Below are 26198 nucleotides of genomic sequence, written 5' to 3' on the forward strand. Positions count from 1 at the left end.
GTTAATCAGGCATAGTTGGGGTAGAGAGCTAAGCCTTAGGGTGGGGTAGATAGGGGGTATTACAACTGACCTCCAGGGTTCAGAAATATGTAGTTAGAGCAAGGGCCCCCCCCAACAAAACAAGATTAAACACACCAACAGAGACCAATGCAAAAATTATGACTTGTATAATTATAATAATAATAAACTTCAACACAACATCTTACAAGCCCATGGTGACCCCATGGGGGGCTGTTCAGCTGAAGTCTCGGTCGGGAAACATGAGAGGAGTGAGCAGGGTAGAGGTAGAGGTAGAGGCCCAGGCCCAGGCCCAGCCAACTGGAGCTGATCTTCACCCACACAGCTGGCATACAGCTCTGCATGGCCTGGCTGGTGATGTCTGGCCTGAGGAATGAAGGGAGAAGGTTTCAGTTTAAAGAGTGTATCATTATAGAGGCTTTCTATCCTTGTCTCATCCCCTTATTTTAGGCTGATCTGAAAACACAGAAGAGGTCAGAGCAATATGGTGGATTAATGCTGCCTATCAGGGATTTGTTTTCGCATAGCTTTCACACAAAGGCTGTTGTGATTCACCCAAAGAAATATCCCTCCTGATCCCATGGCTTTCAAACTGACAAGGGATACATACATAACATAACTAATAGGACACCTAGAAATATTGTAAAATGTTCTAACATTTCTATAGAGCTGTAGCTCTGATGGTCAGCTGTTGCTGTACTTACTGGTACCAGTTGGTGAGTGCCATCATGATGTAGAGGGAGGCCAGGCAGAAGTGTAAGTGGAATAAGGAGTAGCTGTAGGTGACCCCCTCACCCTCATTATTCACAGCCCGTCGCACATTGTCCTCCCCTATCTCGCCCTCTCCTCCGTAACGCCCGCCCCCGGTCTGCATCAGCTTGTTAACCTGAGTGTTGTTGGACGAACGTATGTCCAGCAACACCCAGGGGGGAGAGAGTCAAATCAAATCCAGATTTATTTATACAGCACATTTCAGACATGGAATGCAACACAATGTGCTTCACAGGAAACAAATAAGAAAATAAAAGCTTAAATATTTACTACACAACAAACATGAGGATAAAAAAACAAAAGAATAACAATAGAAACTGAATGACTAAAAGCACCCCAAGGTAAAGCAAAGCTAAAAAGGTGTGGGAGGGCAGGAAAGAGAAAGGAAAATGTGAACGAGACAGACATAAAGAAAGGGAGAAAGAAGAGAGAAGGGGAGAGAGAGGTGGGGAGAGAAAAAGAGATACAAAAAGAGAGACCAGGGGTCAGCATGGGAGATCTATCAAGACCATAGCATAACAGACAATTAAATAATCAGCCATGATATGGATCCAATTTGGAGTAGCTAGCTACCTGGCATAGAGAGTACAGAAGAGGAAGATGACCAAACCCACAATGCTCTGGGCATCCCACCACTGCACCTGTGCTGGGGCACTGGTGGGTGTGGGCTCGCTGGAGCTGACATTTGACACCAGACTTAGCAGGCACTTACGGTCTGAGAGAGACAGACACAGCAAATCAGCCATAGAATGTAGGATAGTTATGGGGAAGGAAAAAAACACGTAAAGAGACCTGCAGTCTTGAGGAAGGCAACAGACTCTAAACCTGTTATCACAACAGATATGCCAAGTGTCTATTAATTACAACAATTGCGTGCAGACTGTGGTAGACACACTCCAACACATGTCTGAGCTTTTCCACTGACCCACTACAAGCACAAGTACAAGCATGGGCCATAAGTCGGACCAGGAGTTTTTCCTGACTATGTGACTTAACAAGAAAACAACCCCAGGACCTAGTAAATGAAACGAGTTGGGGAAGGTGAGTGAACTACCAAAGTCTGCCAAAATCACCAGTAGGCAACACTCAGTGCTGCAGTGGGTTGGAAAGCAAATTTAAACATAAACTGGAGGGAGAAAGTAAAAACAACTATATACAATGACAACAACTCTGTAGAAACTGGAATGGGAACGAGGCTGAGACTCACTTGGGTTGTTGGTCAAGGCGGACCAGGTGACATACATGGTGTAGAGGGAGATGAGAGGCCTGGAGCAGACCAGGCTGGGCCTGGTCTTCATGTGACACAAAAACATAGGTACTGGTAAACACATGTATGCAGTGGAACAAATTCATCATCATGCAATGTACACAATTGTCAACACCGTTATCAACAAAAACTGACTAATAAAAGCATTCCCTTACCAAACATTGTATCAATAATTACTGATATAATTGCTAAAACTGTTCCTTAATTTGAGGTGGGCAATGAAACCGCAACAATACCTGTACTTTGGGCAGGATGGAGACGATGGAGATGATGACACTGAAGATGAGGTTGAGGCTGATGAAGACCTTGTGCTCAGTGCAGTCTTTAGGCTGGGTGTAGTAGATGTAGAACAGCACCACAGAGGTGAAGGCCAGTGTGTAGTGGAGGAAGGTGAACGACAACAGACCTGAGGGAGAGAGGGGCAACATGGAGAGGGTCGGCAAAAACAGTCATGTATGACAAACACCCCCATACTCTTCAGATGCATATTCTCGTTCTATGTTTTCTTTAGAACAGTGATCTTCAATCCTGGTCCTAGTGAGCCACAAGGTGTGCAGGTTTTTGTTCCTGTCCATTACTACTAACACCACATTCAACGTATCAAGGGTTGGTCGATTGGCTAATTAAATCAGATATTAGTATATGGCTGGAACAAATGTATGCACACCAGGAGCTGGATTGAAGAACCCTGCTAGAAGAATAAACACAGTCATGGTAGTAAAACTTTTTGAGCAGAATTAAGGTACCACAGTTGAAGTCGGACATTTACATACACTTACTGTATGATGGAGTCATTAAAACTTGTTTTTCAACCACTCCACAAATTTCTTGCCAAAACTATAGTTAGTTTTAGCAAGTCAGTTAGGACATATACTTTGTGCATGACAAAGTAACTTTTCCTACGATTGTTTACAGAAAGATTATTTCACTTATACTTCATTGTATCACAATTCCAGTGGGTCAGATGTTTACATACACTAAGTTAACTTCTCTAGGGTAGGGGGCAGCATTTAGAATTTTGGATGAAAAGCATGCCCAAATTAAATGGCCTGCTACTCGGGCCCAGACGATATGATATGCATGGATGGAGAGAAAACACTCTAAAGTTTCCAACACTGTTAAAATAGTGTCTGTGAGTATAACAGAACTGATTTGGAAGGCGAAAACCTGAGAAAAATCCATTCAGGAAGTCGTTTTTTTGTTGGTTTTGTAGTATTCTATTCAATGCCATTACAGTATCCATTGACTTAGGACTCAAATTGCAGTTCCTATGCCTTCCACTAGATGTCAACAGTCTTTAGAAATTGTTTCAGGCTTGTCTGATAAATGAGGGAGTTAGACCAGTCTGAATGAGTGGACCCAGAGACCAGACGTGTCACCAAGCTTTTTCATGCGCAATCCCGAGAGAGTGCCTTTCTTGTTTACCTTTTATATTGACCATTTTATTGTCCGCTTGAAATATTATAGATCATTTAGGCTAAAAACAACCTGGGGATTGAAAATAAACACGTTTGACATGTTTCTATGAACTTTACGGATACAATTTAGATTTCTTTTCTCTGCCTGTTTTGACTGCGTTTGGCCTAACGCGCAAACAAAATGGAGGTTTTTGGATATAAAGAGACTTTCTGGAACAAAAGGAACATTTATTGAGTAAATTAATGTCTTCTGAGTGCAACCATATGAAGATCATCAAAGGTAAGGGATTCATTTTATCTCTATTTCTGACTTGTGTAACGCTTCTGCTTGGCTGGTTAATCTTTGTAATAATTTGTCAACTTGGCTATGTTCTGGGCTAGGTATGTTCTGGGCTAGGTATGCATTAATGTATGCTTTGATGTTAATCTAAAATATGTTTTGATTTCTGAATTTTTATAATGAGCATTTCTGTATTTGAATTTGGCGCTCTGCAATCTCACTGGATGTTTGCCAGATGGGACACTAGCGTCCCATATACCATAGAGAGGTTATCGTGAAAAAACAGGGCTTTTTTGTGCATTTTTGTGCATACAGTAGCATGTCTGTATCAAATCAAATCGAATTTCATTGGTCACATACACATGGTTATATCTGAAGCCATTCTTGTGATTATTGTGACTTTGCCATTGTAATTGTTTGTAAGCTTGTGTAGTCAACTTAATCTATGATCGTATGCTATCCATTTGTTGTTTGTATGCTGTTCTTTGTATGACATTTTAATATTTGATTATTAACCAATGATATTAGGCCACTCTTGGCCATGATTACAGACACCTGTGTCTTTTGACACTATATAAATGAGTCATCCCGCAGTGTTTGTGATTATACCCTGATGAAGACAGCTTGGCTGTCGAAACGTTGGTAATTACATTTTTGCATCTGAGCTCCTAGAGTGTGCGGCTCTCTTTTATTTTCACATACACACGGTTAGCAGATGTTAAAGGGTCCTGTGTGGCTCAGTCGGTAGAGCATGGCGCTTGCAACGCCAAGCGTCGTGGGTTCGATTCCCACTGGGGCCACCCATATGCAAAAGTAGTGGCCCCAGCCGACTTGTAAGTCGCTTTGGACAAAAGCGTCTGCTAAATGGGATATATTATATTATTATTATTATATTATTAATGCGAGGTTAACGAAATGCTTGTGCTTCTAGTTCCGACCATGTAGTAATATCTAACATAATCTAACAATTTCACAACAACTGCATTATACACACACAAGTGTAAAGGAATGAATAAGAATATGTACATATAAATAAATATATGGATGACCGATGGCCGTGCGGCATAGGCAAGATGCAGTAGATGGTATAGCGTACGGTATATACATATGAGGTGAGTAATGTAGGGTATGTAAACATTATATAAAGTGGTATTGATTAAAGTGACTAGAGATACATTTATGACATCCAATTTTTTATTATTAAAGTGGCTAGAGATTTGAGTCAGTATTTTGGCAGCAGCCACTCAATTGATTTTTTATTTTATTTTTTAATTTCACCTTTATTTAACCAGGTAGGCAAGTTGACAACAAGTTCTCATTTACAACTGTGACCTGGCCAAGATAAAGCAAAGCAGTTCGAAACATATTACAACACAGAGTTATACATGGAGTAAAACAAACATATGGATGTTTTCTAACATGTTCTACAATACAGTAGAAAAATAAATCTATATACAATGTGAGCAAATGAGGTGAGATAAGAGAGGTAAAGGCAATAAATAGGCCATGGTGGCAAAGTAAATACAATATAGCAATTAAAACACTGGAATGGTATATTTGACACTAGATGTCACGCCCTGGTCTTAGTATTTTGTGTTTTCTTTATCTATTTGGTCAGGCCAGGGTGTGGCATGGGTTTTTGTATGTGGTGTGTTTTGTCTTGGGTTTTTTTCACATGTATTGGGATGGTAGCTTAGTGGGGTGTTCTAGGTGAATCTATGGCTGTCTGAAGTGGTTCTCAATCCGAGGCAGGTGTTTATCGTTGTCTCTGATTGGGAACCATATTTAGGCAGCCATATTCTTTGAGTGTTTCGTGGGTGATTGTCCTTTTGTTCCTTTTCCTGTCCTTATGTCTGTCGTGTACTAGTTTGCACCAGTATTAGGCTGTTTCGGTTTTTGTTACGTTCATTGTTTTGTAGTGTTTGTGTTTTTTCATTAAACATGAATCTCAATAGCCACTCCCCATTTTGGTCCGACTCTCATTCACCTATAGAAAACCGTGACAGGAGCTAAATGAATAAATAAATACAGTAGCGGAAGAGGTAGTTGTTTGGGCTATTTATAGATGGGCTATGTACAGGTGCAGTGATCTGTGAGCTGCTCTGATAGCTAGTGCTTAAAGTTAGTGAGGGAGATAAGTGTTTCCAGTTTCAGAGATTTTTGTAGTTCGTTCCTGTTATTGGCAGCAGAGAACTGGAAGGTGAGGCGGCCAAGGGAGGAAATGGCTTTGGGGTTTTTAATATTTTACTAGGCAAGTCAGTTAAGAACAAATTCTTATTTCCAATGATGGCCTAGGAACAGTGGGTTAACTGCCTGTTCAGGAGCAGAATGACAGATTTGTACATTGTCAGCTCGGGGATTTGAACTTGCAACCTTTCGGTTTCTAGTCCAACGCTCTAACCACTAGGCTACCCTTCCGCCCCGGGTGAAAAGTGAGATATAACTGCTGGAACGCGTGCTACGGGTGGGTGCAGCTATGGTGACCAGAGATAAGGCGGGACTTTACCTAGCAGGGTCTTGTAGATGACCTGGAGCCAGTAGGTTTGGCGACGAGTATGAAGCGAGGGCCAGCCAACGAGAGAGTACAGGTCGCAGTGATGGGTAGTATATGGGGCTTTGGTGACAAAACGGATGGCACTGTGATAGACTGCATCCAATTTGTTGTTTAGGGTGTTGAACGCTATTTTGTAAATGACATCGCCAAAGTCGTGAATCGGAAAGATGGTCAGTTTTACGAGGGTATGTTTGGCAGCATGAGTGAAGGATACTTTGTTGCGAAATAGGAAGCCAAATCTAGATTTAACTTTAGATCTAACTCACTAACTCAATGTTAGTTATGACTGTTTGACAGTCTGATGGCCTTGAGATAGAAGTTGTTTTTCAGTCTCCCTGTCCCAGCTTTGATGCACCTGTACTGACCTCTCCTTCTGGATGAAAGTGAGGTGAACATGCAGTGGCTCGGATGGTTGTTGTCCTTGATGATCTTTTTGGCCTTCCTGTGACATCGGGTGGTGTAGGTGTGCTGGAGGGCAGGTAGTTTTCACCCGGTAATGCGTCGTGCAGACCTCACTACCGTCTGGTGAGCCTTATGGTTGTGGACGGATCAGTTGCCGTACCAGGCAGTGATACAGCCCGACAGGATGCTCTTGATTGTGCATCTGTAAAAGTTTGAGTGTTTTCGGTGACAAGCCAAATTTCTTCAGCCTCCTGAGGTTGTGGGTGTTTCCGGTTCCGGGTTGGAGCGAGCGGTCGCATCTACACTTCGGTCCGCAGGTAGTATAACTTTTCATTACATTTCATTATAGTACAACGGTTTGATTTGTCTAATCTTAGCAATTTCTTCTTAGCTAGCTACATAGCCGTCTTTGTATCAAAGATAATTGCGTAATTATCGTATTTCGTCGTCCTAACGTAGTCTACACTGCTTTCTGCCCAGCAGCTAGCTAACGTCCACTAGCACAGCAGCTAGCTAACGTCCACTAGCACTGTAGAAACTATTACACTCAACGACTCGATTAGTGTAGTGTTAGCTAGCTACATAGTTGTCTTTGCTGTCTTCGTATCCAAGGTAATTGTGTAGTTTAGAGTGTGTAGACTTAGAGTGATTATCTTAATTTACCGAGGTTAGCTAGCCAACTATTTGTCGTCCTTAACGTAGGAGTCACTGCTAGCTAGCTAGCCAACAGCTAGCCAACGTCTTCCGAATTGAACTTCAACAACCCGGTCAACATTCCGCCTCGCTCCACAGGTAGTATCACATTTTCATTTCACTTCATTACAGTCCAACGGTTTGATTTGTTTGATCGTAGCTAGCTAGTTACATAGCCGTCTTTGTATCTAAGACAATTGTGTAGTCTGGAGCGATTTTCTAGGTTAGCTAGCAAGCTATTGTCGTTCTTTTAACGTAACGTTACGTAATCAACACTGCTAGCTAGCCAGCTAGCCCCCGAATAGCAGCACTGTAGAAACTATTACACTCGACGGAACGACTTGATTAGTGTAGTGTCAACAACGTAGCCACTGCCAGCTAGCCTACTCCAGCAGTACTGTATCATTTCAATCATTTTAGTCAATAAGATTCTTGCTACGTAAGCTTAACGTTCTGAACATTCGATAAGTGTAGTCCACTTGTCATTCCAATCTCCTTTGCATTAGCGTAGCCTCTTCTGTAGCCTGTCAACTATGTGTCTATCTATCCCTGTTCTCTCCTCTCTGCACAGACCATACAAACGCTCCACACCGCGTGGCCGCGGCCACCCTAATCTGGTGGTCCCAGCGCGCACGACCCACGTGGAGTTCCAGGTCTCCGGTAGCCTCTGGAACTGCCGATCTGCGGCCAACAAGGCAGAGTTCATCTCAGCCTATGCCTCCCTCCAGTCCCTCGACTTCTTGGCACTGACGGAAACATGGATCACCACAGACAACACTGCTACTCCTACTGCTCTCTCTTCGTCCGCCCACGTGTTCTCGCACACCCCGAGAGCTTCTGGTCAGCGGGGTGGTGGCACCGGGATCCTCATCTCTCCCAAGTGGTCATTCTCTCTCTCCCCCTTACCCATCTGTCTATCGCCTCCTTTGAATTCCATGCTGTCACAGTTACCAGCCCTTTCAAGCTTAACATCCTTATCATTTATCGCCCTCCAGGTTCCCTCGGAGAGTTCATCAATGAGCTTGATGCCTTGATAAGCTCCTTTCCTGAGGACGGCTCACCTCTCACAGTCCTGGGCGACTTTAACCTCCCCACGTCTACCTTTGACTCATTCCTCTCTGCCTCCTTCTTTCCACTCCTCTCCTCTTTTGACCTCACCCTCTCACCTTCCCCCTACTCACAAGGCAGGCAATACGCTCGACCTCATCTTTACTAGATGCTGTTCTTCCACTAACCTCATTGCAACTCCCCTCCAAGTCTCCGACCACTACCTTGTATCCTTTTCCCTCTCGCTCTCATCCAACACTTCCCACACTGCCCCTACTCGGATGGTATCGCGCCGTCCCAACCTTCGCTCTCTCTCCCCCGCTACTCTCTCCTCTTCCATCCTATCATCTCTTCCCTCTGCTCATACCTTCTCCAACCTATCTCCTGATTCTGCCTCCTCAACCCTCCTCTCTTCCCTTTCTGCATCCTTTGACTCTCTATGTCCCCTATCCTCCAGGCCGGCTCGGTCCTCCCCTCCCGCTCCGTGGCTCGACGACTCATTGCGAGCTCACAGAACAGTGCTCCGGGCAGCCGAGCGGAAATGGAGGAAAACTCGCCTCCCTGCGGACCTGGCATCCTTTCACTCCCTCCTCTCTACATTTTCCTCCTCTGTCTCTGCTGCTAAAGCCACTTTCTTCCACTCTAAATTCCAAGCATCTGCCTCTAACCCTAGGAAGCTCTTTGCCACCTTCTCCTCCCTTCTGAATCCTCCTCCCCCTCCCCCCCCCCTCCTCCCTCTCTGCAGATGACTTCGTCAACCATTTTGAAAAGAAGGTCGACGACATCCGATCCTCGTTTGCTAAGTCAAACGACACCGCTGGTTCTGCTCACACTGCCCTACCCTGTGCTCTGACCTCTTTCTCCCCTCTCTCTCCAGATGAAATCTCGCTTCTTGTGACGGCCAGCCGCCCAACAACCTGCCCGCTTGACCCTATCCCCTCCTCTCTTCTCCAGAACATTTCCGGAGACCTTCTCCCTTACCTCACCTCGCTCATCAACTCATCCCTGACCGCTGGCTACGTTCCTTCCGTCTTCAAGAGAGCGAGAGTTGCACCCCTTCTGAAAAAACCTACACTCGATCCCTCCGATGTCAACAACTACAGACCAGTATCCCTTCTTTCTTTTCTCTCCAAAACTCTTGAACGTGCCGTCCTTGGCCAGCTCTCCCGCTATCTCTCTCAGAATGACCTTCTTGATCCAAATCAGTCAGGTTTCAAGACTAGTCATTCTACTGAGACTGCTCTTCTCTGTATCACGGAGGCGCTCCGCACTGCTAAAGCTAACTCTCTCTCCTCTGCTCTCATCCTTCTAGACCTATCGGCTGCCTTCGACACTGTGAACCATCAGATCCTCCTCTCCACCCTCTCCGAGTTGGGCATCTCCGGTGCGGCCCACGCTTGGATTGCGTCCTAGCTGACAGGTCGCTCCTACCAGGTGGCGTGGCGAGAATCTGTCTCCTCGCCACGCGCTCTCACCACTGGTGTCCCCCAGGGCTCTGTTCTAGGCCCTCTCCTATTCTCGCTATACACCAAGTCACTTGGCTCTGTCATAACCTCACATGGTCTCTCCTATCATTGCTATGCAGACGACACACAATTAATCTTCTCCTTTCCCCCTTCTGATGACCAGGTGGCGAATCGCATCTCTGCATGTCTGGCAGACATATCAGTGTGGATGACGGATCACCACCTCAAGCTGAACCTCGGCAAGACGGAGCTGCTCTTCCTTCCGGGGAAGGACTGCCCGTTCCATGATCTCGCCATCACGGTTGACAACTCCATTGTTTCCTCCTCCCAGAGCGCTAAGAACCTTGGCGTGATCCTGGACAACACCCTGTCGTTCTCAACTAACATCAAGGCGGTGGCCCGTTCCTGTAGGTTCATGCTCAACAACATCCGCAGAGTACGCCCCTGCCTCACACAGGAAGCGGCGCAGGTCCTAATCCAGGCACTTGTCATCTCCCGTCTGGATTACTGCAACTCGCTGTTGGCTGGGCTCCCTGCCTGTGCCATTAAACCCCTACAACTCATCCAGAACGCCGCAGCCCGTCTGGTGTTCAACCTTCCCAAGTTCTCTCACGTCACCCCGCTCCTCCGCTCTCTCCACAGGCTTCCAGTTGAAGCTCGCATCCGCTACAAGACCATGGTGCTTGCCTACGGAGCTGTGAGGGGAACGGCACCGCAGTACCTCCAGGCTCTGATCAGGCCCTACACCCAAACAAGGGCACTGCGTTCATCCACCTCTGGCCTGCTCGCCTCCCTACCACTGAGGAAGTACAGTTCCCGCTCAGCCCAGTCAAAACTGTTTGCTGCTCTGGCCCCCCAATGGTGGAACAAACTCCCTCACGACGCCAGGACAGCGGAGTCAATCACCACCTTCCGGAGACACCTGAAACCCCACCTCTTCAAGGAATACCTAGGATAGGATAAAGCAATCCTTCTCACCCCCCCCCTTAAATGATTTAGTTGCACTATTGTAAAGTGGCTGTTCCACTGATGTCAGAAGGTGAATTCACCAATTTGTAAGTCGCTCTGGATAAGAGCGTCTGCTAAATGACTTAAATGTAAATGTAAATGTTGAAGAGGCGCTGTTATGCCTTCTTCACCACGTTGTCTGCATGGGTGGACAATTTCAGGTTGTCCGTGATGCGTATGCTGAGGAACTTAAAACTTTCCAACTTCTCCACTACTTTCTCGTCGATGTGGATAGGGGGGGGGCTCCCTCTGCTGTTTCCTGAAGTCCACGACCATCTCCTTTGTTTTGTTGACGTGTCCTCAGATTAATGCACATGAAGGGAGTTACTTGATATAGTTTTAAGATATGCATAGTTTTTTTCTGTATATATGAATTACAAATTAATAATGTTTCTTGTCTATTGCATAGTTACTATTGCAATGTGTAATCATTAATGTCCCAGGAGCAGGAATGGTAAACACTGTAGAAGTGTATAATTGTAATACGTACATGCAGACACTGCATCATTCAAATAATGGAGTTTGATATGACTGAAAAATAATGTCTCAGAGATTCATACCAGAACTGCACCTTTATTTGCCAAGGAATATATTCACATGATCAGTGAATATATTCAATGTACAGGCTACAATGTGTACACAGGAATTGCATCATTGGCACAATAAAGTTATTATATTCTACTCTATCCATTGGCTTCATTAATGCCATTCAGACTTGAAGTTGATAAAACAACTCTGATAGCTGAGGTTCATAGATTGGTATAAATATTCGTTTGGAACCTAACGTTTTAGGGTCCATACACAGATCGGCTACATACTGTAGCTAGCTAAACATCCAGTGGTGGGCCGTCAGGGCCAGCAAGGCCTTCTCTGCTGGCCTAAACATCATCAGAATATAATTTTTTTTTAAATATATTTTCCCACAAATATGTATTAAATTATTCCCCAGAGTAAGAGTTACACTCTTCATTTCATAGCGTTCCTCTTGGTTGCACTGCTTCCAGCCCCAGGTTGAGATTTGGAGGGCTGGTCTTTATGTTAGATATTTTATCCAATCATATTCAGCCATCATGTGTTGCCAGGGGTCTAAAATCTGCCCTCAGGCCTTCAGAATCAACAGTGCGGGCGCTTGTAGCTTAAAGTGAATGGAAATTAAAATTTAGTGTCAACCAATCAGCTTTAGAGTTGGCTATTGCACGCCTGCTGGCTGGCTCCAGTGTTACACAGGAGCCAGCTAGCAGGCGTAGTGCCTGCACGTCTTTTGATTGGATTACCAACTAGGAAACTGAAATTGATCAACAAATTAATTTGCGTACTACTAAACTGTTTTTTCAACCCACAATGGCAGAAGGAGAAGATATCGATTTGGTCGAGGATTTAATTATAACGCCATTCTCAAGACAAACTTTTCAAGAAAAGTTAGACATTGTCAGGAGAGGTAGACGCCGATGCTACAAAGCCGACGCTACAAAGACAGGCTCCGAGAAGCACTGCAAACTGTACTGCTGGGAATGCCTATTATTTGCAAGTGATCGATTTGGTGTTTGGAGCCATACTGGCTTTGCAAACCTGAGTTGTCTAACCAAGGCAGCAACGAGACACTAAAGTATGGCTGGGCACTTACTTACAAACAATGGTGCTTTTGAAAACTTTGGGGAACACCGGAGTGGATCTACAGCTCAACGAACAAGTGCGTAGGGCAACGAAGCTGCACAATGAAAAGGTATTGTATTCTTCCCCTGCAATTCTCTGAATAAAAATGTCAATTTCAAGGTGACGCAATGCCTGGTTATACTGCGTTTCTGTCTAAATGTATAGTGTCTAGAGCCATGGCATCATAATGATGGTAATAAGAGGTGGATTAATTTGGGTGGGACTGTGTAGGACTTCACTGAAGGCCCAGGCCCCAGAACCACGGCACGCTACTGTACACATCCATAGACATACAGCGATTTTATCCTCCACTGCACAATAAGCAAGTAAATAGTTAGCTAGCTAGCTTACTTTAGCTCTATTGCAAGGCAATCTTACACAATTGTACATTCATTTTGCAGTAAATGCTTTAGGTAGCAGGATTCTTTACTGCCACTGTTTCACAAGATGACAGCCTGGTTTGATGGTTCTCAGGAGTCCCTAAAACATTAAACAACACAAATTACAAATGAATTCTCCTAACACTAGGTAGCTGGCTAATATTAGCTAGTCAGATAACTTGCTAAATAGCTATTTTTGTAAATTAACTTCATGACACAAAATATGCACAGACGTTTGTCTCTACATTAACTAACATATTCCTCTCAATTGTACATTCTTAGTTTCTTGGCAATTTCTCGCATGGAATAGCCTTCATTTTTGAGAACAAGAATAGACTGACGAGTTTCGGAAGAAAGTTCTTCGTTTCTGGCCATTTTGAGCCTGTAATCGAACCCACAAATGCTGATGCTCCAGATACTCAACTAGTCTAAAGAAGGCCAGTTTTATTGCTTCTTTAATCAGAACAACAGTTTTCAGCTGTGTATAACATAATTGCAAAAGCGTTTTCTAATGATCTATTTTTAAAATGATAAACTTGGATTAGCTAACACAATGTGCCATTGGAACACAGGAGTGATGGTTGCTGATAATGGGCCTCTGTACGCCTAACTAGATATTCCATGAAAAAATCTGCCGTTTCCAGCTACAATACTAATTAACATTAACAATGTCGAACACTAAATTTCTGATCAATTTGATGTTATTTTAATAGACAAAAAATAGCTTTTCTTTCAAAAACAAGGACATTTCTAAGTGATCCCAAGCATTTGAATGGATGTGTAAACATTGAATCTCAATGCATGACGTAACGTTAGTTAGCAAGCCTACCCATGAATCTGCAGGTAGCTAACCAACAAGGTTCTAGGACTTTAACTAGTCAAGCAAATGTGTCTGAGATACGAAGAATTAGATCATGCACATAATATTAGCTGGAGACCAGCCAACTAACGTTAGGTATCTAACAGTACACTTGAAATTAAACAACTTTTTGTCAAAATTAGAAATGTGTAATATCTGATAATCTTACCAGTATACAGCATGGTTGGACATGTCTCCTGTCTGATGCCATGCATGGTTGCCCTTAGTTTGATGATGTAGTCCAGACTGGTGTTTTCTCCATTTCCTTAGCTATCATACCCAAATTCCACTGATTTCAAAACTCGATCCTCCAGAAAGTGGAGAGCACACACATAACGTTAGCTAACTAACAGTATACTTTAACTTGACATTAGGTTTATACAGTTTTACCACGCAATAAAAAATAAATAAAAGCTGCGTTCGACACTATTACCTAAACATACCTACCTGCTCCAATAGACAGACGTGTGCTATATGGTAGACCAATCAAAACTCTTCTCTCGACATGTCCAGCCCACTCATTACCTCAGCCAATCAAGTTGCTCCCTTTTTCTGTGGCTAAACCAACTAGGCTTGTAATTTAACAATTGTATTAGTATTTACAAATGGCATACAAGTTTGATATTAAGTCACATGAAAGTTCACATGTTCGAGAAGGCATTTCTGCCCAAAAACGCATTTTGATCAATTTGCGACATACGCCTTGTTTGCTGAATCGGGTCACAAATGGAGGCTTTAATCATTGTGTTTTTCTTGTCTATATTGAATACATCATTTAATCATTCACAGTGTAGGTTGGAAAAAGTATATGAACCCCTAGGCTAATAACTTCTCCAAAATCTAATTGGAGTCAGGAGTCAGCTAACCTGGAGTCCAATCAATGAGACGAGATTGGAGATAGAGCTGACTTGCCCTACAATAAACACTCACAAAATTTGAATTTGCTATTCACAAGAAGCATTGCCTGATGTGAACCATGCCTTGAACAAAAGAGATCTCATAAGACCTAAGATTAAGAATTGTTGACTTGCATGAAGCTGGAAAGTAAGGGAAGGCCCCCATGAGATGGACAAAAATTAATGGCAATTTATTGCCATTGAGCGAACCATATACACAATTGCAAATTACCACTCAAATGGAGGGCAGTTCATTCAAACCTTATGGCAAGTGGATCATAACAAATGCCAAGTGTCATACCCTAAAATCCAAAGATGGCGAACGCGCTTCACCGTAGATTTTCATATGGCAAATGGTCACAAAGTCAAGATCCAAGGGTCAAATTTTGAAAATTGAAAAAAATAAAAATACAATCCCATCTAAAAAAGTATTTTCAGGACTGTTTATCGATTTTTTGTTGTTGTCAATTATACATATGTAATAACCGTATAAACATACATTTGTCTTACTTTATTGCGTTCATCCATAAGGTCTATGTTTTGTCCATTTGCAAAATACAGTTGAAGTCGGAAGTTTACATACACCTTAGCCAAATACATTTAAAGTCAGTTATTCACAATTCCTGACATATAATCCTGGTACAAATTCCCTGTCTTAGGTCAGTTAGGATCACCACTTTATTTTAAGAATGTGAAATGTCAGAATAATTGTAGAGAGTGATTTATTTCAGCTTTTATTTCTTTCATCACATTCCCAGTGGGTCAGAAGTTTACATACACTCAATTAGAATTTGATAGCATTGCCTTTAACCTGTTTGGGGTAGGGGGCAGCATTTTCACTTTTGGATGAATAGCGTGCCCAAACTGAACTGCCTCCTACTCTGTTCCAGATCCTAATATATGCATCTTATTATTAGTATTGGATAGAAAACACTCTGTCTGTGAGTATAACACGTCTGGGAGTATAACAGAACCTATTTAGCAGGCAAAACCCCGAAGACAAACCATTCAGACTGTTTTTTTTAAGTCACTTTTCTTTTCAATAAATTTTCATGGGGAGTCCAGAATTCCAGTCAACTTTCCTACAGTTCCTAATGCTTCCACTGTATGTCACTAGTTTGTAGAAATTGGTTGAGGTTTTTCCATTGTGTAATGAAGATGTACCATAGCTCAGAACGAACGTCACTTCTTGTGTACCTTTTGATAGAGGGGCGTAACCAGAAAAGTAGTAGTCAGATTGTTTTGCTCCTGTATTGAACACAGATCATCCCGTCTTCAATTTGAGTGATTATATATGTTTAGAAATAGCTAAAGTTGTATTACAAAAGTAGTTTGAAATGTTTTGGCAAAGATTACAGGTAACTTTTGAGATATTTTGTAGCGACGTTGCATAAGTTGGAAGCTGTGTTTTTTTGGATCAAACGCGCCAAATAAATGTACATTTTGGATATATATTGATGGAATTAATCGAACAAAAGGACCATTTGTGATGTTTATGGGATATATAGGAGTGCCAACAAAAGAAGCTCATCAAAGGTAAGGCGTGATTTATATTTTATTTCTGCGTTTTATGTCCCGCCTGCAGAGTTGAAAAATGCTACTCTCATTGTTTACTGTTGTGCTATCATCAGATAATAGCATCTTGTGCTTTCTCCGAAAAGCCTTTTTGAAGTCTGACATGTTGGCTGGATTCACAACGAGTGAAGCTTTAATTTGCTATCTTGCATGTGTAATTTAATGAAAGTTAGATTTTTATAGAAATGTGTTTGGATTTGGCGCTCTGCATTTTCCCTGGCTATTGGCCATGTGAGACGCAAGTGTCCCACCTACCCCAGAGAGGGCCTTTCAAATTGTTTAACTTGGGTCATACATTTTGGGTAGCCTTCCACAAGCTTCCCACATTAAGTTGGGTGAACTTTGGCCCATTCCTTCTGACAGAACTGGTGTAACTGAGTCAGGTTTGTCGGCCTCCTTATTCACACACCCTTTTTCAGTTCTGCCCACAAATTTTCAGGGCTCAGGGCTTTGTGATGGCCACTCCAATACCTTGACTTTGTTGTCCTTCAGCCATTTTGCCACAATTTTGGAAGTATGCTTGGGGTCATTGTCAATGTGGAAGAGCCATTTGCGACCAAGCTTTAAATTCCTGACTGATGTCTTGAGATGTTCCTTCAATTTTTCGACATCATTTTCCTTCCTCGTGATGTCATTTATTTTGTCAAGTGCACCAGTCCCTCCTGCAGCAGAGCACCCCCACAACATGATGCTGCCACCCCGTGCCTCACGGTTGGAATGGTGTTCTTCAGCTTGCAAGTCTCCCCTTTTTCCTCCAAACATAATGATTGTTATTATGGCCAAACAGTTCCATTTTCTGTTTCATCAGACCAGAGGACATTTCTCCAAAAAGTACGATCTTTGTACCCATGTGTAGTTGAAACCGTAGTCTGACTTTTTAATGGCGGTTTTGGAGCGGTTTTGGCTTCTTCCTTGCTGAGCAGCCTCTCAGGTTATGTCGTTATAGGACTTGTTTTACTGTGGATATAGAAACTTTTGTACCTGTTTCCTCCAGCATCTTCACAAGGTCCTTTGCTGTTGTTCTGGGATTGATTTGCACTTTTCGCACGGAAATTACATTCATCTCTAGGAGACAGAGCGGTATGACAGCTGCGTGGTCCCGTGGTGTTTATACTTGTATACTATTGTTTGTACAGATAAACGTGATACCTTCAGGTGTTTGGAAATGGCTCCCAAGGAAGAACCAGACTTTTGGAGGTCTACCATTTTTTCCTGGGGTCTTGGCTGATTTCTTCTGATTTTCCAATGATGTCAAGCAAAGAGGCGCTGAGTTTGAAGATAGGACTTGAAATACATCCACAGGTACACCTCCAATTGACTCAAATTATGTCAATTAGCCTATCAGAAGCTTGAATGGAATGGTTGAAAAATGAGTTTTAATGACTCCAACATAAGTGTATGTAAAGTTACGAATTCAACTGTTATAAAGCTTTTTTGAGCCCTTGCTCACAATTCATTCTGTGGCAGCACAATGACCAAATGATATACTGTATGTGACGCTCTTGATCATATCTTTGATCATGACACTGGTGAGTAGAAAGGAGTCCTTTTTAAACTTTGACACAAAGTAGTTTATGATAAATATCACAATATGTTTCATCTGAGTGTTTGTTATAGTCAAAATAATCCATATATTATGTTTTTATTACTCAAAAACAAGTTGTATAAGCTCACAGTGTAAAAAATATTGTGCCCCCTAAATAAATGTCGGTAACTATTTGCATCAGCTTTTTAAGTAATCCAAGAAAGAGGATCTTTTAAATATAATAAACTTCGCTTTTAGTGTATTACAAACTGAAATGGTTGAATTGCAAACAACTAACTGGATCTCAAAAAGTACTTTCATTCAAATGTATTTTATCACAATTTTTTGTTTGTTTGACCTGCTTAAATCCTTCAAGTCCTGTGGGAGCAAATATAACACAGACAAATGCATAAGGTGACAGAATAGCTGGACATACCAAGGCCAGAGTGATATACAAAGGAGGGGGTCAGTCAAATGACTAACTGATGACCAATAGACATAGTTCGCATATTTTTAGGACGTAGAGACGCTAGAAACTGAGGAGACACATCGTCTGCTGACCCTAGATAACACAAACAAAAGAATGCTTTTAGCTAAGTGCTGAGCCAAAGCATAGGGTTGTAAAATAGAGGAATGTATAGTATTTTTAGTATAGTTGGACACGCTAGAAACTGAGGAGACACATAGTCTGCTGATCTTAGATAATAGACAAACAAAAGAATGCTTTTAGCTAAGTGCAGGAAAAAAGCAAGGGTCTTGTCATCATTATAATCTGACGGAAAGCAGGTATGGGCGTTATTGAGCTGAACAAGCGGGATGCACGGATTGGAATGTAACTTAATTTGCATGTGGGATGAGCTCGTATGCAATATGTGGATAAATACTGGAGCCAGGGCCCTGGAAAGCGGTGTGTGTTCCGCGGACCATCCCGGCTTGCTATACTCTTGTATTAAAAAGCCGAATTGACTTCACAAGTTCTGTAATGCGTTGTATTTGATCCGATTTTCTATGACAGTCCTAGGACTAATGTTAGAAGTTTGACATACTTAATGTAATCAGTTACAGAACTAATATTGTACATTTAATTTGCTGAATTTACTTAGTATCGTGTAATTGATATTCTGTTTTATCTACAAATATTTTTTGCTCAATTACTTATGGTACTGAGGTTAATAAAATGTATGTAAATTGGGTTCCTACAACTCAAATTTATACTCACAAATATACTTCAAAGCTGTACTTCAAAAGGGTTTCCTATTTACAAAGCATGTAGAGGTCTGTAATTTTTTATCATAGGTACACTTCAACTGTGAGAGACGGAATCTAAAACAAAAATCCAGAAAATCACATTGTATCATTTTTAAGTAATTCATTTGCATTTTATTGCATAACATAAGTATTTGATACATCAGAAAAGCATAACTTAATATTTGGTGCAGAAACCTTTGTTTGCAATTACAGAGATCATACATTTCTTGTAGTTCTTGATCAGGTTTGCACACACTGCAGCAGGGATTTTAGCCCACTACAGACCTTCTCCAGATCCTTCAGGTTTCGGGGCTGTCACTGGGCAATACGGACTATCAGCTCCCTCCAAAGATGTTCTATTGGGTTCAGGTCTGGAGATGCTTCTTACGGAACCACTCCTTAGTTGCCCTGGCTGTATGTTTCGGGTCATTATCATGCTGGAAGACCCAGCCACGATCCATCGTCAATGCTCTTACTGAGGGAAGGAGGTTGTTGGCCAAGAACTCGCAATACATGGCCCCATCTATCCTCCCCTAAATGCGATGTAGTCGTCCTGTCCCCTTTGCAGGAAAGCATCCCCAAAGAATGATGTTTCCACCTCCAATCTTCACGGTTGGGATGGTGTTCTTGGGGTTGTACTCATCCTTCTTCTTCCTCCAAATACGGCGAGTGGAGTTTAGACCAAAAAGCTCTATTTTTGTCTCATCAGACCACATAACCTTCTCCAATTCCTCCTCTGGATCATCCAGATGGTCATTGGCAAACTTCAGATGGGCCTGGACATGCGCTGGCTTGAGCAGGGGGACCTTGCGTGCACTGCAGGATTTTAATCCATGACTGAGTAGTGTGTTACTAATGGTTTTCTTTGAGACTGTGGTCCCAGCTCTCTTCAGGTCATTGACCAGGTCCTGCCGTGTAGTTCTGGGCTGATCCCTCACCTTCCTCGTGATCATTGATGCCCCACGAGGTGAGATCTTGCATGGAGCCCCAGACCGAGGGTGTTAGACCATCATCTTGAACTTCTTCCATTTTCTAATAATTGCTCCAACAGTTGTTGCCTTCTCACCAAGCTGCTTGCCTATTGTCCTGTAGCCCATCCCAGCCTTGTGCAGGTCTACAATTTTATTCCTGATGTCCTTACACAGCGCTCTGGTCTTGGCCATTCTGGAGAGGTTGGAATCTGTTTGATTGAGTGTGTGGACAGGTGTCTTTTATACAGGTCACAAGTTCAAACAGGTGCAGTTAATACAGGTAATGAGTGGAGAACAGGAGGGGTTCTTAAAGAAAAACTAACAGGTCTGTGAGAGCCAGGATTCTTACTGATTTTCCGGTTCCGGGTTGGAGCGAGCGGTCGCATCTACACTTCGGTCCGCAGGTAGTATAACTTTTCATTACATTTCCATTACATTTCATTATAGTACAACGGTTTGATTTGTCTAATCTTAGCAATTTCTTCTTAGCTAGCTACATAGCCGTCTTTGTATCAAAGATAATTGCGTAATTATCGTATTTCGTCGTCCTAACGTAGTCTACACTGCTATCTGCCCAGCAGCTAGCTACGTCTACCGTCTACTAGCACTGTAGAAACTATTACACTCAACTGAACGACTCGATTAGTGTAGTGTTAGCTAGCTACATAGTTGTCTTTGCTGTCTTCGTATCCAAGATAATTGTGTAGTTTAGAGTGTGTAGACTTAGAGTGATTATCTTAATTTACCGAGGTTAGCTAGCCAGCTATTTGTCGTCCTTAACGTAAGAGATACTGCTAGCTAGCTAGCCAACAGCTAGCCAACGTCTACCGAATTAACTTCAACAATCCGGTCAACATTCCGCTTCGCTCCACAGGTAGTATCACATTTTCATTTCACTTCATTACAGTACAACGGTTTGATTTGCTTGATCGTAGCTAGCTAGCTACATAGCCGTCTTTGTATCTAAGACAATTGTGTAGTCTAGAGCGATTTTCTAGGTTAGCTAGCCAGCTATTGTCGTTCTTTTAACGTAACGTAATCAACACTGCTAGCTAGCCAGCTAGCCCCCGAATAGCAGCACTGTAGAAACTATTACACTCGACGGAACGACTTGATTAGTGTAGTGTCAACAACGCAGCCACTGCCAGCTAGCCTACTCCAGCAGTACTGTATCATTTCAATCATTTTAGTCAATAAGATTCTTGCTACGTAAGCTTAACTTTCTGAACATTCGAGACGTGTAGTCCACTTGTCATTCCAATCTTCTTTGCATTAGCGTAGCCTCTTCTGTAGCCTGTCAACTATGTGTCTATCTATCCCTGTTCTCTCCTCTCTGCACAGACCATACAAACGCTCCACACCGCGTGGCCGCGGCCACCCTAATCTGGTGGTCCCAGCGCGCACGACCCACGTGGAGTTCCAGGGCTCCGGTAGCCTCTGGAACTGCCGATCTGCGGCCAACAAGGCAGAGTTCATCTCAGCCTATGCCTCCCTCCAGTCCCTCGACTTCCTGGCACTGACGGAAACATGGATCACCACAGATAACACTGCTACTCCCACTGCTCTCTCTTCGTCCGCCCACGTGTTCTCGCACACCCCGAGAGCTTCTGGTCAGCGGGGTGGTGGCACCGGGATCCTCATCTCTCCCAAGTGGTCATTCTCTCTTTCTCCCCTTACCCATCTGTCTATCGCCTCCTTTGAATTCCATGCTGTCACAGTTACCAGCCCTTTCAAGCTTAACATCCTTATCATTTATCGCCCTCCAGGTTCCCTCGGAGAGTTCATCAATGAGCTTGATGCCTTGATAAGCTCCTTTCCTGAGGACGGCTCACCTCTCACAGTCCTGGGCGACTTTAACCTCCCCACGTCTACCTTTGACTCATTCCTCTCTGCCTCCTTCTTTCCACTCCTCTCCTCTTTGACCTCACCCTCTCACCTTCCCCCTACTCACAAGGCAGGCAATACGCTCGACCTCATCTTTACTAGATGCTGTTCTTCCACTAACCTCATTGCAACTCCCCTCCAAGTCTCCGACCACTACCTTGTATCCTTTTCCCTCTCGCTCTCATCCAACACTTCCCACACTGCCCCTACTCGGATGGTATCGCGCCGTCCCAACCTTCGCTCTCTCTCCCCCGCTACTCTCTCCTCTTCCATCCTATCATCTCTTCCCTCTGCTCAAACCTTCTCCAACCTATCTCCTGATTCTGCCTCCTCAACCCTCCTCTCTTCCCTTTCTACATCCTTTGACTCTCTATGTCCCCTATCCTCCAGGCCGGCTCGGTCCTCCCCTCCCGCTCCGTGGCTCGACGACTCATTGCGAGCTCACAGAACAGTGCTCCGGGCAGCCGAGCGGAAATGGAGGAAAACTCGCCTCCCTGCGGACCTGGCATCCTTTCACTCCCTCCTCTCTACATTTTCCTCCTCTGTCTCTGCTGCTAAAGCCACTTTCTACCACTCTAAATTCCAAGCATCTGCCTCTAACCCTAGGAAGCTCTTTGCCACCTTCTCCTCCCTCCTGAATCCCCCTCCCCCCCCTCCTCCCTCTCTGCAGATGACTTCGTCAACCATTTTGAAAAGAAGGTCGACGACATCCGATCCTCGTTTGCTAAGTCAAACGACACCGCTGGTTCTGCTCACACTGCCCTACCCTGTGCTCTGACCTCTTTCTCCCCTCTCTCTCCAGATGAAATCTCGCTTCTTGTGATGGCCGGCCGCCCAACAACCTGCCCGCTTGACCCTATCCCCTTTTCTCTTCTCCAGACCATTTCCGGAGACCTTCTCCCTTACCTCACCTCGCTCATCAACTCATCCCTGACCGCTGGCTACGTCCCTTCCGTCTTCAAGAGAGCGAGAGTTGCACCCCTTCTGAAAAAACCTACACTCGACCCCTCCGATGTCAACAACTACAGACCAGTATCCCTTCTTTCTTTTCTCTCCAAAACTCTTGAACGTGCCGTCCTTGGCCAGCTCTCCCGCTATCTCTCTCAGAATGACCTTCTTGATCCAAATCAGTCAGGTTTCAAGACTAGTCATTCAACTGAGACTGCTCTTCTCTGTATCACGGAGGCGCTCCGCACTGCTAAAGCTAACTCTCTCTCCTCTGCTCTCATCCTTCTAGACCTATCGGCTGCCTTCGATACTGTGAACCATCAGATCCTCCTCTCCACCCTCTCCGAGTTGGGCATCTCCGGCGCGGCCCACGCTTGGATTGCGTCCTACCTGACAGGTCGCTCCTACCAGGTGGCGTGGCGAGAATCTGTCTCCTCGCCACGCGCTCTCACCACTGGTGTCCCCCAGGGCTCTGTTCTAGGCCCTCTCATATTCTCGCTATACACCAAGTCACTTGGCTCTGTCATAACCTCACATGGTCTCTCCTATCATTGCTATGCAGACGACACACAATTAATCTTCTCCTTTCCCCCTTCTGATGACCAGGTGGCGAATCGCATCTCTGCATGTCTGGCAGACATATCAGTGTGGATGACGGATCACCACCTCAAGCTGAACCTCGGCAAGACGGAGCTGCTCTTCCTCCCGGGGAAGGACTGCCCGTTCCATGATCTCGCCATCACGGTTGACAACTCCATTGTGTCCTCCACCCAGAGCGCTAAGAACCTTGGCGTGATTCTGGACAACACCCTGTCGTTCTCAACTAACATCATGGCGGTGGCCCGTTCCTGTAGGTTCATGCTCTACAACATCCGCAGAGTACGACCCTGCCTCACACAGGAAGCGGCGCAGGTCCTAATCCAGGCACTTGTCATCTCCCGTCTGGATTACTGCAACTCGCTGTTGGCTGGGCTCCCTGCCTGTGCCATTAAACCCCTACAACTCATCCAGAACGCCGCAGCCCGCTCCTCCGCTCTCTCCACTGGCTTCCAGTTGAAGCTCGCATCCGCTACAAGACCATGGTGCTTGCCTACGGAGCTGTGAGGGGAACGGCAACGCAGTACCTCCAGGCTCTGATCAGGCCCTACACCCAAACAAGGGCACTGCGTTCATCCACCTCTGGCCTGCTCGCCTCCCTACCACTGAGGAAGTACAGTTCCCGCTCAGCCCAGTCAAAACTTTTCGCTGCTCTGGCCCCCCAATGGTGGAACAAACTCCCTCACGACGCCAGGACAGCGGAGTCAATCACCACCTTCCGGAGACACCTGAAACCCCACCTCTTCAAGGAATACCTAGGATAGGATAAAGTAATCCTTCTCACCCCCCCCCTTAAATGATTTAGATGCACTATTGTAAAGTGGCTGTTCCACTGGATGTCAGAAGGTGAATTCACCAATTTGTAAGTCGCTCTGGATAAGAGCGTCTGCTAAATGACTTAAATGTAATGTAAATGTGGTTGGTAGGTGATCTAATACCTATGTCATGCAATAAAATGCAAATTAATTACTTAAAAATCATACTATGTGATTTTCTGGATTTTTTTTATTTTTTAGATTCTGTCTCTCACAGTAGAAGTGTACCTATGATAAAAATTACAGACTTCTACATGCTTTGTACGTAGGGAAACCTGCAAAATTGGCAGTGCATCAAATACTTGTTCTCCCCACTGTACTTGGAATAATTTACAACTAATTATTATTTCTATACAAGGGAATATGCAAAAAGAAACAACAGTGTTCAACTTCAGACTTCCACATCATTTTATAATTTCTTCAAAGTTCAATCTCAAATTTCTCCATAAACCCTACTCCTTAGGCAATCGTATTTTGTCATCTGTATGCATTCTACACCTTGCCTCCTTAGGCAAAGTTAAATCCAGATAGCTTGCACCTGACTACAAATAATTTTAGATCTTCACAACTGCATAAAGTTTAGGTGATAGTTTTGGATTAGCACTTTGCCCTCACATCTTGTAAAGTTTGGCAATAATTTTCTGGTGGTCTGTGTGCCCCTTAACAACAAAGCAATATTTTAACAGAAACGTAAATTAATGATTTGTCCTAATAGACTTTACACAAAACACAACCTCATTTAAACTGATTTAGATTCATCAAAAAATGGGTTTTCAAAACAAACATTGCAGATGTTGTTACAAAATATATGCCAAATTGTCCCTTAAACCTGACTCCATATGTGCTAGTGAAGACCATATGGACATATTATTTTGACAGACCTTTTGCCTGTCCATGACCATTCTTTTGCCTACCCCTTTTGGATTGTTAATAAACATCTTGGACTCTAACCATCTACATCTGGGTCTCGCCTTGTGCCCTTATAGGTATAAGCATTCTGGTTATAACTCCACCTTGCTTCTAGGTAAAGTTACATCCAGATAGCTTGCACCTGCGGGGTGGCAGGGTAGCCTAGTGGTTAGAGTGTTGGACTGGAAAGTTGCGAGTTCAAACCCCCGAGCTGACAAGGTACAAATCTGTTGTTCTGCCCCTGAACAGGCAGTTAACCCACTGTTCCCAGGCCATCATTGAAAATAAGAATTTGTTCTTAACTGACTTGCCTGGTTAAATAAAATAAACCTGACAAATCATCTCAAATATTCACTTGTGCATATGGAGTAAGTTTTAGAGCAAAGCTGTTTTTAAACAGGAATTGACAATGTCTCTTATGACTTCACCTGACAAAGAGCATCATGTAATCTGTAGCTCCTATACCACCTAGCAACTAGCTATCTCTGAAAACAAGTAACTTCATCTTTAGAGCTTGGACCTGTGGGGAGGTCCTGAGGTCATCAAGTTAGAATAATACTTTTTAGAACACCTCAAGGGTATATTTCAGTTCTTTGGGGTATAGATGAGCCATAGATGAGTCCCATAAGCAACGTACATGACTCTGTAACACTGGGAATACCAGCCGGGACCTCTGCTCCTTCGATGCAGATCCCATGCTCTATATTCTGGTGCAGATCCTTCACAGTGAACACTTTCATCACATGCTGAACGAGGTCCTCTCAGATCGTGGTGTCGTCAGAACTGACAGAGTGAAAATGTTTAGAAATAATAAACTAGGCTACTAGATTAACTGTGCAACTTGAGAGGAGAGAGAGGAAAAGAAAGGAAGATACCTCATGTATAGATAAATAAGTATACAAAAATAAAAACCTTTACCTTGTATTCTGTGATAAGGTCCTTAACCCTCTCACCCGGGTATATGATTAAGCCACGGATCACACTGTCTCGTCTTTCCTGGATGGTGTTGCACTG

General features: G+C 43.7%; 1 non-coding gene and 1 pseudogene across 1 annotated transcript; one reads left to right on the top strand and one right to left on the bottom strand.

Moving 5' to 3' along the window:
• Window positions 1-235: 235 nt before the first annotated feature.
• LOC135521631 (serine incorporator 1-like) lies at window positions 236-25924 on the bottom strand (annotated as a pseudogene).
• trnaa-ugc (transfer RNA alanine (anticodon UGC)) lies at window positions 4479-4554 on the top strand. Its single transcript has one exon. It is a non-coding gene; the product is annotated as a tRNA-Ala (tRNA).
• Window positions 25925-26198: the final 274 nt, after the last annotated feature.

Source organism: Oncorhynchus masou, chromosome 30 (genome assembly GCF_036934945.1).
Source record: "Oncorhynchus masou masou isolate Uvic2021 chromosome 30, UVic_Omas_1.1, whole genome shotgun sequence".
NCBI classification, from domain to species: domain Eukaryota; kingdom Metazoa; phylum Chordata; class Actinopteri; order Salmoniformes; family Salmonidae; genus Oncorhynchus; species Oncorhynchus masou.